Source organism: Cupressus sempervirens, chromosome 5 (assembly GCF_028749045.1).
Source record: "Cupressus sempervirens isolate cs-2001-9-10 chromosome 5, ASM2874904v1, whole genome shotgun sequence".
NCBI lineage: Eukaryota > Viridiplantae > Streptophyta > Pinopsida > Cupressales > Cupressaceae > Cupressus > Cupressus sempervirens.
In genome coordinates, this window is record NC_143122.1 from 880,280,821 (window position 1) to 880,295,097 (window position 14,277).

The 14,277-nt window shown below is 36.2% G+C and overlaps 1 protein-coding gene and 1 pseudogene across 6 annotated transcripts in view; both read right to left on the bottom strand.

Moving 5' to 3' along the window:
• LOC149558746 (uncharacterized) overlaps positions 1-14,277 on the bottom strand; it is a 65,481-nt gene that overhangs the window by 48,015 nt on the left and 3,189 nt on the right. For 2 of the 6 annotated variants that reach the window (XM_089832839.1, XM_089832842.1), the window contains exon 2: positions 4,130-4,259. The exons of the other annotated variants lie outside the window; for them this stretch is intronic. The gene's annotated coding sequence lies outside the window, so the exon portion shown is untranslated. The remainder of the gene's footprint in view (positions 1-4,129; positions 4,260-14,277) is intronic. 6 annotated transcript variants of the gene reach the window in all.
• Positions 874-14,277, bottom strand: part of LOC149558747 (PH, RCC1 and FYVE domains-containing protein 1-like) — an 83,007-nt pseudogene continuing 69,603 nt past the window's right edge.

A 14,277-nucleotide genomic window follows, 5' to 3' on the forward strand; every position in this document is an offset into this window, starting at 1 on the left:
TAGTGTTCTCCCCGTTCCTATAATGAATTTTATGTTCGTGCTTCTCCTTCCTTCTCTTTCTTAGAAGTTGCCCCTCTTAGGCTTGCCCTCTATGTTAATGCTACCTACAACTGGGGTAACGTTTCAAATAAATCAATGATTTTCACAGGGATGGTTTCCAGCACTTGCCTCATAATATTCAGTATACCCCCATCCGAAGTAGGTTTATCTGGCCTTGTCTTCCCTTCCTCTCCCATGTTATCTTGAATATCCTTCTTTGCTTCCTGAAATCTTTCCTTCTCCGTAGCAGCATCTGGATAGGCTAGTTTTTTGGCTTGCATCCTCATGACAGCAAGGATTTCATTTTCTGGTTCTTCAATGTCTAACATATTTACCCCCTTCTATTTGGGGCAATTCACATCTTCATGATTGCCTAGCCCACACCATTTACACAACATTCCTCCATTCTATCCTCCTCCATTCTAGCAATCTCGTGCAAAATGTCCCCATTCATTGCACCTCCTACATTGGATCATAGGTCTCCCCTTAGAATCATACTGGATTGCTCGCTGAGGTGTGTTGTTGTTGCTGCTATTGTCATTGCTTCCTCTTTTATTGTTTCTATATCCTCCTGGTGAGGCTTTCATATTTGTATTCTTTGGAGGGGTGGAGGGTGGTGTAGATTGCTCTCCTTGGGTGAAGAATACTTGAGCGCTCTGTGTTTTTAAATTGTAGGGACAATCTTTAATTGCATGTCCCAATACCTGACAAATCTCGCAAAATGCTTTCTTTGGACATGCTCCTTTTGTATGGCCTCCTTTTTCACAGTTGGTGCACCAAAGCTCCCTTTCTACTTTTTTTATCTTCCTTACTCCCTATTACTTCCTTCATTAATCACCTCGGGTCTTTTCTCAAGGCTTGGATGGTTTTAAATTCATCTTCACTTTCTTCTGAACTTTCACTCGCACTTCCATGCCTTCTTGCCTTGGAAGTTTTGCTCTCACTTTCTATGTCCATTGCACTAGTGCATGCATCCCCAAAGGTTGATGGTGGGACTATTTTCATCTTTTTCCTGAGGGACAGTGTTAATCCTTCAATGAACCATCTTTTCTTTAGTCCAACCGCAAGCTTGTTGTCAAGTTTTCCTATCAGCTCTTTTAGCCTTCTACTGTAGGCTTTAACGGATTCACTCTTCCCTTGCCTTGTGTTATAAATCTTTGTTACTATTTCATCATCATCCCTTAGGAATCTAAATTCTTCCTCAAAGGCTATGCAGATACTATTCCATGTGTTTTTCTTCCCTGCCTCCAAATCGGTATACCAATCAATGGCTATACCCCTTAGTGTGGCAGGGAATGCTTTTAGCCACTTGCTTGCATCATTTTCCCCGTTAGCTTGCCATATGGTTAGGCATGTTTTACAATAGCAAGCAGGGTCCTCTGAACCGTCCCTTGTAAACCTAGGCAATTTTTGTTTATCTATTGCCATTATGTTGGCCTTTTTCTGTCGTAGTGGAATACCCCCTCCCGAAGGAACACTTCCTCCTGATGGAATACTCCTTCCCGATGGAACACTTCCTCCAGATGGAACACTCCCTCTTAATGGAACACTTCCTCCTGGCTGCAAATTCCCTCTCAACGAACTTGATTCTTGGTTACTGGAGGTATCCTCTTCTCCAAGACTTTGCTCCTGTCACAGTTCTCTCTGTGCAGGTGTCTCTAGGTTTCTGCACCCTAACTTCCTTCCTAGTGTCTCTGAGATGGTGAAATTGGCTATTCCTTCCCTCTTGGATTCTGGTGGGATCCCCTTGTCCTCCCCTTAAGTTAGAACGTCTCTCCTCCTGCTATTGGAGACGTAGTGTCCTCAAGGCGACGTCCTCCTCAGTTTTTTCCCCCTCGTAGCCGCCTCGAATATTTGTTTGGAATCAGGGGCATGAATCAGTTTAGTGTTTGTTTCCCTTTTTGGGATTCTCACGTTCCTTCAAGTCACATTCCCTTGTCCTCCTTTCAGCAAACTATTGATGTACTTATTGTCTCCTTCGTTCCCTTTCTGTCTCGGCTCTTTCTTCCTCCACACGTAACAAGTTGCGTGCCAACAGGTAAGGAATCTATCCCAATATATCGTACACCGCTAGTGGCACCGAAAGTTCGTTATATACCGTACTGTCAAGAATTGTTCTCTCACGGGGCTTCCCTTTGTACGTACTGATCAACCGCAACTTCACAGGCCGTCACCAAATCGCATGTCAACTGATCTTCCCTGGTTATTTCCTCCTCTTCTCCATCACTATTTGTTACTTGTATATGTGGTAGAAAGGGTCTTCCCATTACTCCATCTTGTCTTGCCAATGACCTCCAAGTTCGGACTTAGGCAACAGCACCAAAAATGTAGAATGGAAATACTACTCAAGTTCACAAAATCATACCAATGACATGTACATAGAGCAAAACATAGAATGTACTTTAATACCACAACCCCAACTCGCGAGGAAATGATGTATTTTATACATAACAAAACGTCATGAGTACATTGACAATATTCCAAGTACATATAGAAGGGTCGGTTGGTTGGGAAAACCAACCATCGCATTCCCTCACCTCCTAACTACCCAGCCCGCTTAAGCTTTAACAAGCGCTAAGTACAATAGTACATTATTCTCTACTACAAAAGCTCCAGCAAATCCATCTCCACTTGGAGTTGTCTCACTCTACTGGCACAGTTTTAACGTCTTTGATAAACTATTTTTGCTCCAGATTAAAGTTCACATTCCTAACTTTCTGTTGAAACATGAGGATTTTTCTGTAATGGGAAATCACAATGTCAGTAACATCATCTATAGTAACATTCAGATTTTCATGAATTATCTGTTGTCAATGTGTTGCACTTTCTGGTTCTCTTCTCTTCCTTCAAGGGCAGTCATGGCACTTGTTTTTGGCAGATTTGCCACCTCTTGGGAAATCTTCGTTCCACTCTTCTTAGACATGCCTTGCTCATGTTTGGATTCAGATTCTTCCAAATTTTAAGTCACTATCACTAAGAAGCATCGCTTCCTGTCTTCTCCCATTCACAGCTTTCTTCCTGTTCACAGCAATTTCTCATTTTGCACTTATTTATTTTCATTTCCTTCATCGGGAACAGTTTCCATTTAATCAACAGTGCTGTCTGACAAATCAATTTAAAAGTCTAATGATGAGCATGCTTTTGATCATTTTGAGGAGGTTCTCTCTCCATTGAGTTGAAACACCTTCGATGGTCAACTCTTCCTATGGTTATGATACTCAACAACTATGACTGGCAAAGAACCTTAGATTATTGAGCAATTTCTCAGAGAATTTTAAAAGAAAGATGTTCTGTCTGTCCTATGAACAAACCTAAATGTTCTGTTATAACCTAACATTGTACAATCTATCTTGCAGGCTAACATATAATGATTGTTTATTTTGTAGAGGTTACTTCAACTGATGAAGGTTAGGGAACTTGTAGAACTTGCCAATCGAAACTTGATGCTTATTTGAGGAAAAATAAAATTCAAAACATACATAATTTCGGGAAAAAAGCAAATTTGTAAATGCAAAAGATCAGGTCATGCTCATTTGTGTAACTATAGACAATCAAATTGTGAAGTACATCATAGCATTTAGTCCTTGAATCTTGCTAGTGTCTAGAATTTTATGTTTCTAAAATTAGAGTTATGAAGTTTGTTTCTTTTTAATAAAGTTGGTTTAATCTAGAAAAGAAAAAAACTTGAAAGAGCCAGTACAGCAATTGTCTCAAATTGATATCCAAAAGACAGTCCAAAAGTATTTTGGAATTAATTCCTTTATTCTTCAGACTTCCTGTTGGTTCAAAGATTGACAGTTTGCCTTGAATTAATGGAATTGATTTGCCTCTAATACATCAACTGAATATTTTGTGCACAGATCCAAAGCATGTATCTGTAAACCAAGTATTTATTTACACAAAATAATCCAATTGATTGTTGAAAGACATTTAATAAGAGACAAAGGATCTTGAGCAATTTATCCAAGAAGAGAAAAGTGAAAATTGGTTTGGTCTAAATATATAGCAATGGTTCAGGTAATAGCATCAACAAAAGAAATGAAAAGAATCAACGTCTCAAGCGCAAAATTATGTCATTTAGGTATAATACCTTGCTTGTTTATAAGCTGAACATCTCTCCTGAAGGGATGACCTTCAGCTTAGATGCCATGGCTGAATGGTAAATCTTCAATCAAATTCTCCCAAGCCTTTGCACACCTAGCCTCATTTATTGCAGTGCACTACACCCAAGATGACATTTGTTAGTTTTACCTAGTTCCACAATCATATTTGTAAATTTTCAAGTGCATAACATGCCTCGTGTCGATTTTAACACAACTCTCAACTATGAACATCTTGATGATATTGTTCAAAAAGGTTGCACACCTTGAACAATTTTGTTGTTATTGTTATATGGAACACCGTATTTTGGGGGTGCATTATTTTTCTTATTCTATAAAGTGATGGTTCCTATCAAAATGGACAACCATATTTTTAGGGTGTAATATTTTTCTTACCAGTAGTCGTGGTGGAAATTGAGAATACATTTAATGTGAGAACCACACTAGTGAAATACATTTAATATCGGTGGTCTTGGTTTAGTGAGCAAATAGCTTAATGGGCTCATGATTTAATGTGGGAGGAATAATGATCAAATGCATTTAATATGAGAGGCACGTTGGAGAAATGCATTTAATTATTAATTAGACATTCAGATGTCTTGTAAAAAATATTGAACACAAGATCACGAGGACAAGTAGTTTGCACTTGGATTGTAGAGAGCATTTAAGTTGCCTTGGGCATTGCAGTAACTCTTGATCCTAGAGTTAAACTGGGTATCCACCTTCAGAGTGTCACTTTGGTGCATTAATTGACTGTGGCTAGATAACTTATTTTCCATTATTATTGTATTTTGGCTGATAAATAGAAGGCTCAGGGTATGCTAATTGTGAGTGAAGCTTGTTATACACACCAAGAAGCTTTGAGGGTTAGATTATCCCAATCTGACCTATGTGGTTGTTCTGTTTCTTTCATTCTTTTCGTTACTATGTTAAAATGCTGCTAAATTTTGTATGGATCAGATAACTTGCAGCATTACTTCTCATAGGATTAATTATCTAACATTTGTGGTCATCTGATTTCACAAATTAGCTATATTTTTAATCTATTATAAATTTCTTTTTACTTCAATTTGCTTGCAAACATTTTCAAAGGATGTACAAAGCATTGAAGGTGTACGGAAGGAAAATTCTATCAAAGAAGATAGACATCAAACAAAGGATTAAAAAGATAACAATATCCCTTAATGATCAATGGGCAGTACATTTGACTATCTTGAGTAAATATATATCTCACCTAATTTCCAAAAGCCATATTTCTCCCATTCTTATGAACCATCACACTTGTTTCTGCTTAAAGCACAAAACTGTATACTTCATATTTTTTTCCAACTATCGGATGGTTAAGCTCACCAAATCAAAATTTCCTCAGATGATGGAGCAAAACAAAATAATATATAGCTACAACTACAAGGCTAATGGAATATCATAGTAAATCTTGTTCGATTAAGAAACTTAGCATATTAGTATTTGTTTTATGTAAGAAAATTGATAACAAGAGATTAGGGCTACATTAGAATTATATCATAATGTTATGAATAGATTTAAATTCCAAAAATTCAAGAATTAAAAATGCCTACTCCTCCAAGCGTAATGGAAAATAATCAATTCATATCCACCAAACCTAAACAGCAATTGTCTTGATGTTGAGACACCTCTGGTGTAGCAGCATTTTTTCTCACCAATGCACAGATCGATTAATTTTTGTCAAAGGGTCATGGGTTGCTTACATACGTGGAATGTCATGTCCCCTACTTAAAACCCTAATTATGGCATCCCCATTTTGAAAGAATGGTTTAATAATAAACAATAAAGACAAAAAAAATAAAAAATAGAATTACAACTACAATATAAATGAATCATAATATCTAAATAATAATCAATTGACAATAATAATATATGATAATAATAAAATTAAACTATTAACGTAAAATTATAAATTAAACAATTCTAATATAAATATTATATATAATCATATATTTCATATTATCATAATATAAATATAAATATACAAGTATTACACGCATTATCACAATATAAATTGATATATATTTATTTGATACATAATGTACACCACAATAATTAATATTTGAAATATATAATAATATGTATGTATGTACGTATGTACGTATGTGTATATATATATATATATATATATATATATATATATATATATATATATATATATATATATATATATATATATAACAGACAACATATATAATTATCATATTTTACAGTGACTAAATATGCAGTTGCGACCCTTGAGAGTTGCTTCTCTCCTTTCCCCCATGCAGGTATAAAGGGGATTCAATGTCAAGAAGAAAGGGACAAGCAATCAGATAGATCAAAGGAATGGAAATGAATATTCAGTAATAAATTAATAAACACGGAGAAGACTATTAACATCAATTCAGAGATAAAGGAAATATCCAGTGAGCAACAGTATAGGATACAGTCAGAAAATAGTACTATTAAACAGCAAAGTCAATAAGGTCAAAGAAACCAGTCAGCCTGCAAGAGGTGCCATATAACTCAGCAAAGGAAAAGCAATTAAAAAAATCCGATACAACCTAAAGCAAAGCCTGGTATTAGTCTGTATTGACTGGAAAGACAAACTGATCATATAAGATAAACTTTTGTCTTCTTCGAATGACACTAAAATAGTAGAATAAGACAAACTTAAATTGTCTTACTCAGAAGGCAAAGCTGCGATCGATATGACTAAAGAATTCAAGGAATGGTATAATTTATGTATTAAGTAATGGTTAATAAATGATGGGTCTTATATGAGTAAAAGAAGATAAGTTATCTACACTGAGAAAGAGAGTAATATACAAAGAAGACTATTTTGGTAGTGTATGAGAAATCTATAAGCAGATTATGAAGAAGAGATTGAGATCTCTTTGGAACAGATTAGGTTTGATAGATTGTAGGAGGAGATTGATATGCAGATTTTAAGAGGATCTAGTAATCAGATTTTGTCACTGTTGTGATCATCATGATAGCAGAAATTATTGGTGACAGTAGAGTCTCAGAAGGGGGCATTACATGGAATTATTCTAGAGTAACTCTGACATGTCTTGTGGGATTGTTTTTCAAACCTTCATTAATGAGACAGTTTTTTCAATTTCATATCCGCAACATTTTTTGACCATACCAATTGGCGGTGCTCCCCATGCCCAAAATGCAATATTTGGTGTTCAATGAGTTTTAGTCCCTGTTAGAAAGGCTATTTGCTAACCATCTGCGTGCCATTTATCAGTGACTATGTTTGAACTTGAAATTTATTCTAAACTAAGAAATTCCCTTGATTCATTGTTTTGTTTTTCTAACAACAATCTTAAGAGATTCCTGCCTCCTAGCTCAAGGTCAGATGGCTTCCCAAAATGAAAAATTCCTCATTAAGCCTTCCTCTTATTTGCTACTGGAAAAATAAAATATTTAACAATATTTAATATTAGCTTTGGTAAGCTAGTTGGGTCTTTGCCAGATGGCCTCTGAGAGATAGTTGGCCTGAACAATTGGATATTCTCACAACAAACTATATAGAACAATCATAGAGGGCCTTCATGAAGAACCTGGTACAGAAATCTTGCATTTACCTGCTATTTATTAATTTCAAAACTTCAATGGAACATACTTAACCACCCCTCTGTTTTAATGGATATATATTCCTTGGCACAAGAAAGTGTATCAGTGGTGGGCCTTCTTAGAGATCATTCACGTAATTTACTTCTATCATTTCCCTATCCACGGATAGCAACACTTCTAACTCATATAATCCGGTCAAGCCAGAACTATACCCACCTTCTCCTTCATTCCTGCCCCACCATCTATTGATGGACAGCGAAAGATTGAGGGAGAAACTAAAATAGGTATGCTGAAGGCTTGTGAATTTTAATCCTAGTGTGATTTTAAAAAGTTCAGATTTGAGTCCAAAACAAGAGGTAGAAAGAAAAAGGGGTATAAAGAATATCAGAAACAATAGATGAATCAACTTCAGATATACACTTTAAAAGGGGAATTTAACTTAAACTATTACTCAGAAAGGTGTCTTAAGGAGGGTATATTAAACTTAGAAAATTGATAGGTGGAAATTAGTATCCTGTGACTATCCCATACGTTTGAGTAGTCAATCCCCTGTACCAGTACTAGAGACTGAGAAATTGCAAATTTGACTAAAAGGCTTGAATTATGTAGTACTTCAGTTGAAGTTGTTACTTCAGAAGTTTCATATGTCATATTGGTACCAAAAGCTTCCATAATGGCTCGCTGATTCAGGGACGGCAGTGGCATGGTCCTCAGAAAACTGTAAAATATGTGGATACCTTTTGCTCTGAGCCCTTCATTTAAGGAGATGTGGAACTAGACTTGCAAAAACTAAATTGAATTTTAACAAAAATGGGCAAAAGCACATGATATCTTAAGCAGGAAAATTCCAAGTTTGTTAGTTAGTTATTTCTTCGTTTAGCATTTACCGTGCATCCTTTTGGTTATTTCTGGTGATCATTCTTATTAAATGTTCAAAATTTCCTTTAGTCTGTTGCCAGTAAGTAAAAAACCAGTTGAATGGAACTTCTGTAATAGGCCTGAATAGATAGGAGTTCAAAAGCTAAAAGACCTGAGGCTTCAAGCCTCAAGGAATTGCATTAAGCATTAGGGGAATTCTAACATTTTCTAAATTAATATTATTAATTTATTATCATAGGCCATGACATAATAATCAACACTATTGGAGGAACTAACCCTGACAGGAATCTGTGTTTCCATGTTTAGGTGGTAGTGAGCCATTAAAAATTCTTCTAAGAAATACTATACAAAGAGGATTACAAAAAAGAAACCAAACCTCAATGCAGTTGAGGGTAAGTTTTAAATATAAATTAATTAATTAATTATAATATAATTACAGATTGCTATGTATTAATGAGATATATGGGAGTTGTCAAGTCCTTTTGTACGCCACTCAGCTCTGAAAGAACCATGACTATCAAAGGAGAATGTTGTCTAACAATCAACTACAGATCAATTATAGAAAGTAGTGGGTTTACGTTAAGAGACCAATATGTGGATTAGTTATTATTGCCTCAAACAAAGATACAATTTTAGAGGATAAGTCAGCAAATTAGCATATGATGGTTGAAGAAATAGTCATACAGCATCAAGCTTAGGTACAATACTAATGTCAATTGAGGACGATTAGCACTGTGATAAAGTCTTGAAGATGCCATAATATAATTGCACAAAACACTCCATATACCTCATGGAGAATTAATATGGATGCTTCAAGTAATCATGAGGGGCCTGATCCTTCTCTTTATTACAGAGAGCAATAATGCATGGAAGCAGCACTCAAACGCATTCTCTAACGATTACCATTTCCACGGAATAAGTTAAAATCAATAAGTCCAAAAGGAACAAAACAAATCATCAGCAGTTATAATTATCAATTTCATAGGTGGATAATAATCAACCATCGATATCAATTTGCCAAGTCAGTAATGTTATTGAAAGGATAAGATATGAATTAACATTAGAGTTGAATAGAGGTAACTAATAATAACAAGGTTGCATGGAGACAGGGGTGCTAGGGTATTTAGGATACGGGTACAGGTACGAGTACAACTATTTATCAAAATGGGGGACGGATGAACTTGGGTACATCAATTTTTTTAATTTAATTTAATAGTTACAGAAAAATTGAAAAAATGAGTCATGGCAATGGTTTTTCAATCCAAGAATAGTGATAAAGTTTGCAGATATAATGTATTGATTTCAGTTTCAGGTTTGCAATATGCTTGTAATAATATTATATGCTAAATGTTTAGATGCATAACAAAGAAGGCAGACTTTTAACATGAACAAGGAGACCATAAATCATGACATATTGCAAATGATAAACTTCTGACTTGAACAGTGATAAAGTTTACTATTAATCAGTATTGTATCAAAGTTTGAAACTGATTACATATTGACTTAAGCTTGATTAACAACAAGCTGGTACACAAACAAAAATCAGAAACCTCAATCAAGGTCCTTAGCTATGATGCTCTCCACTGAGTAGCCAGTACTTGGGTACGTGTATCTAGAACTTGGGTACACATCCCAGGGGTGCAGGTATGCGTACCCATGCAACATAGAATAATAATGATTAATTATGAGGATACATGTTGAGTAATATGATGATCTATTGAAGAGATGTCCTTAGCTATGATGCTCTCCACTGAGTAGCCAGTACTTGGGTACGTGTATCTAGAACTTGGGTGCACATCCCAGGGGTGCAGGTATGCATACCCATGCAACATTAAATAATAATGATTAATTATGAGGATACATGTTGAGTAATATGACAATCTGTTGAAGAGGTGTCCTTAGCTACGATGCTCTCCACTGAGTACCCAGTACTTGGGTATGTGTATCTAGAACTTGGGTACACATCCCAGGAGTGCAGGTATGCGTACCCATGCAACATAGAATAATAATGATTAATTATGAGGATACATGTTGAGTAATATAACAATCTGTTGAAGAGATGTCCAATCACTCAGACACATAGTTGATTACCATATCCATGGAATAAGTTAATATCAGACACATACTCAATCAAATTTACATGCATAGTAATGTATGTAAATCATTGGAAATTTGCAGCCTCCTCCTAGTAGGGGATAAAACATTTGATATCAGAGCTTTTATCCTGCCATCCTGTGAAAGGTAAGTTAATGCAATATAGCCAAAGGGCAGAAAGAGCCTTAGAAAGGGAAAGAAAAAAACTAGGAGCAAATCCTAACCACACTCAAAATAATAACAAGGGTGAACCAGGGGAAAATGATTTCAGAACATTCCTGGAGATGACAAGCAAACAACTTGCGCATGGGTAATTTAATATTAATAATTTTAAGAACAATCCCTCAAATGGGAGAAGTTCATATAATTCATAAAATAACAATGGATCCTCTACATATAGGATACCAAAACCCTCTTCCCTACCAAGAGACGATATACCAAGGGAGAAAGCAGAAATAAACCCGCCCACCAACAGCACCGAGGAAATGGTTGTACTCTATAAAAATTAGACCCTGAGGTGAGAGGAGATGTGTTTTTCAGGGAATTTTGTGAAGTAAAGAGACATGAAGCACCCAGAAAAGATAGGAGTCATCCAAAAAAGATAGGAGTCATCCAAGTAATGATGTGAGACAAAGTAAAAGATAAGTCTTCCAAGCTTTGATGGGTCTCATAAAATAACAGCCCATGCATGGTTACAAAAGCTGAAAACTTATTTTACCCTCAACCCAATGTCAGAAGATCTGCAATTAGCTATCCTACATTTGAAGGGATTGGCTCACAAATGGTGGCACCGCAGAATCCACACTCAAGGGCATACAAATGTAATCTCCAATGAAGAATTCTCACAAACTGATCAAACACTTTGACCAGAAACACCCCCGAAAGGATTTTAAAGAACTAAGTCAGTTAAATGTTAAAACAGCAAGGGACTGTGAATTATTACATTACAGAATTGCGAAGAATTACAGGTTGATTATAGAAATAAGTGGCTTTACATTAAGAAACTAATATAAGGATTGGTTATCATTGACTCAGGCAAAGACACAATTTTAGAGGTAAGCAAATAATGGTCGAAGAAATAGTCAGCCAGCATCGAGCTAAGGCATACTACTAAATAATCGCGACTGAGAGTGATTAGCACCATGATAAAGTCTTGAAGATGTGATTATATAATTGAAAAAACAATTCCTGTACATTGTGGAGGATAAATATGGATGCTTGCAGTAATCATGACGTTCTTGGTCCTTCTCTAAATCACAGAAACAGCAATATAAAATGGAAGAAGCACTCAGACACATACTCAATCGATTACCAGATCCATGGAATAAGTTAAAATCAATAAATCCAAAAGGAACGAAACAAATCATAACTAATAATAATAATCAATATTGATAGAGGAATAATAATCAACCATTGATAGTGATTTGCCAAGTCAGCATTGTTATTTTGATATAAGTTAAAGAGATTAATTAGACTTGAACAGAGGTAATAATAATGATTAATCATGAGAGGACACAGGTTAAATAATATGACAATCTGTTGATGAGAAGTGTCCCTAACATCCAAAGGGTGTAACTATTCAACCAGCAAGGTATATGATGTCAATCACGATCATTCACTGAGGGGAGAAATCGGAAGCATCAAGCAAATTATGGAAAGGAATGAATATCAGCAGTGCTAAAAAAGGAAATTGAAATTTATTGAAATGCTTATGTAGTCTGTTGTATCTTATGCATCATTGTTAATTTGCAGAATATTATATATATTATATCAGGATGTTACTACTATAGCATTAATATCAAATCAGTCCCTCTGTGTGTGTATATTATATATTGATAGGTGAAAAGTTCTAGATTTTTATTGTAAAATTGGCATTGACCCTGGCTCGAACCAGAGGTGATTACATACAAGGAACTAATTCCCAAAGATACAAAGCACTACAGGAAGGAACCTATTCAAAGAACTAAAACCAAATAGCCCTGATCTCCGACCTATTAAAAGGTCAAAAGTTCTCATTTACTGAATGATCCTCCCTTAGTCTAAGACCAGAGGATCGTATCAAAGGACTTCTTCTCTGCTTTCTTTTCTCTTTTCCCCTTCACTATTTGCCATCCATCTTCTAACCGTGCAAGATCTTTCTGCAACTCCATTGAAATATCCTAGGGAGTCTTTGCATCTCCAGCCAAACTGCTCATTACTAGCCGGTCGTGACCATTCAAATACAGATGTTTCAACCCCCTTGTCTCAAGACCCCACAGGTCTTTTTTTTCTCCCTATCTTCTAGTGTTACAGCTCCAGTTTTAAGCTTAAACTCCATTACAGTACTAAGTTTTAACACCAATCAAAACTGACCGCTCAAATAGAACTGCAGAGCCTTACAATAACTCTTATGCCTCTCATCCCATTTCTCCACCGAATAATGAAAGGGAGACACTTTTTCCCCCAAGATGCTGATTTTAGCATTCTGTATTTGGCACATTGAGCAGCCATGTGCCCTGCTTGAAAGCGTCTTCTACATCTAAAGGGAACTCCCTCGTAATCGAGAGGCTGCACCCAGCGACATTTCAAAGTCTCAATCAAAATCTCTTGGGGGAGCCCTTTAGTCATATCCATCTCCAACAAAATCCAAGTAAAGGTCAAGTGCATAAGGTTCAAAGAGCCTTTGCCACCATCAGAAAGCTTCCTAAAGAGTTCCTCATTGCCTCAAAACAAGAAACAAACCAATATTGTAAAGGAAGGTTAGGAAGTCTCACCCAAAGAGGAACCTTATCAAAGACTTCAATAGCTGGGTTGAAAGTCAGATGCCACAGCTTCAATATCAATGCATATTTGTCCTCCTAGTTCCAATGATAGTCCCAACGAATCATATTCCTATCCTTCACATTTTCAAAAACAATAATAAAAACCCTCTAAGCTATTGGATAGATTTGAACACGCCCATCAAAAACAGGCTCCCAATTATCAGTAATCCACTTGGCCAAAGGCCCCTAAAACTCCCAATCAATCCAATTTTGAAAAAACTCCGACATTATAGACCAGTTTTTTCTCACCCTCATCAACTAAATCGACTATGAGGAATTTAGCCAGTTGCTTTATAACAATGCTCTCTGCCCCAATCTATGAAAGAAGCCCAAAAAAGGTTTTGGTTGGGCTCACAGACGCTCATGGAGGCCCATTACAGCTGCACCCCCGTGATCCAAATTTAGAATCATTTGACATCCACACAAAGCAGCCCACACTTATTGACAATGCCTTAGATTGCACCTTCACATAGGCACAATTTGAAAGGTCACCATCCTCATTGCCACCAAACCCTAAGCAGCTTGCTCCGCAATCCCCACCAGACTCTTCCTCTCTACACACAGGCTAAACTACACCTCATTGTTTGGCAGTTACCTTTCAAGAACTCCAGAGTCTTTTCCCTGCAGGCAACTGCGAAATGCCCCTACATAGGAGTGTAATGTCTGTGAAACCCTAGAAATAGCACTTGTTTGGAATGGCAATATATATATATATATATGTTATTCATGTTGATACACTTCAAGGCATTCCTTAATCACTCACTATAGTCCCT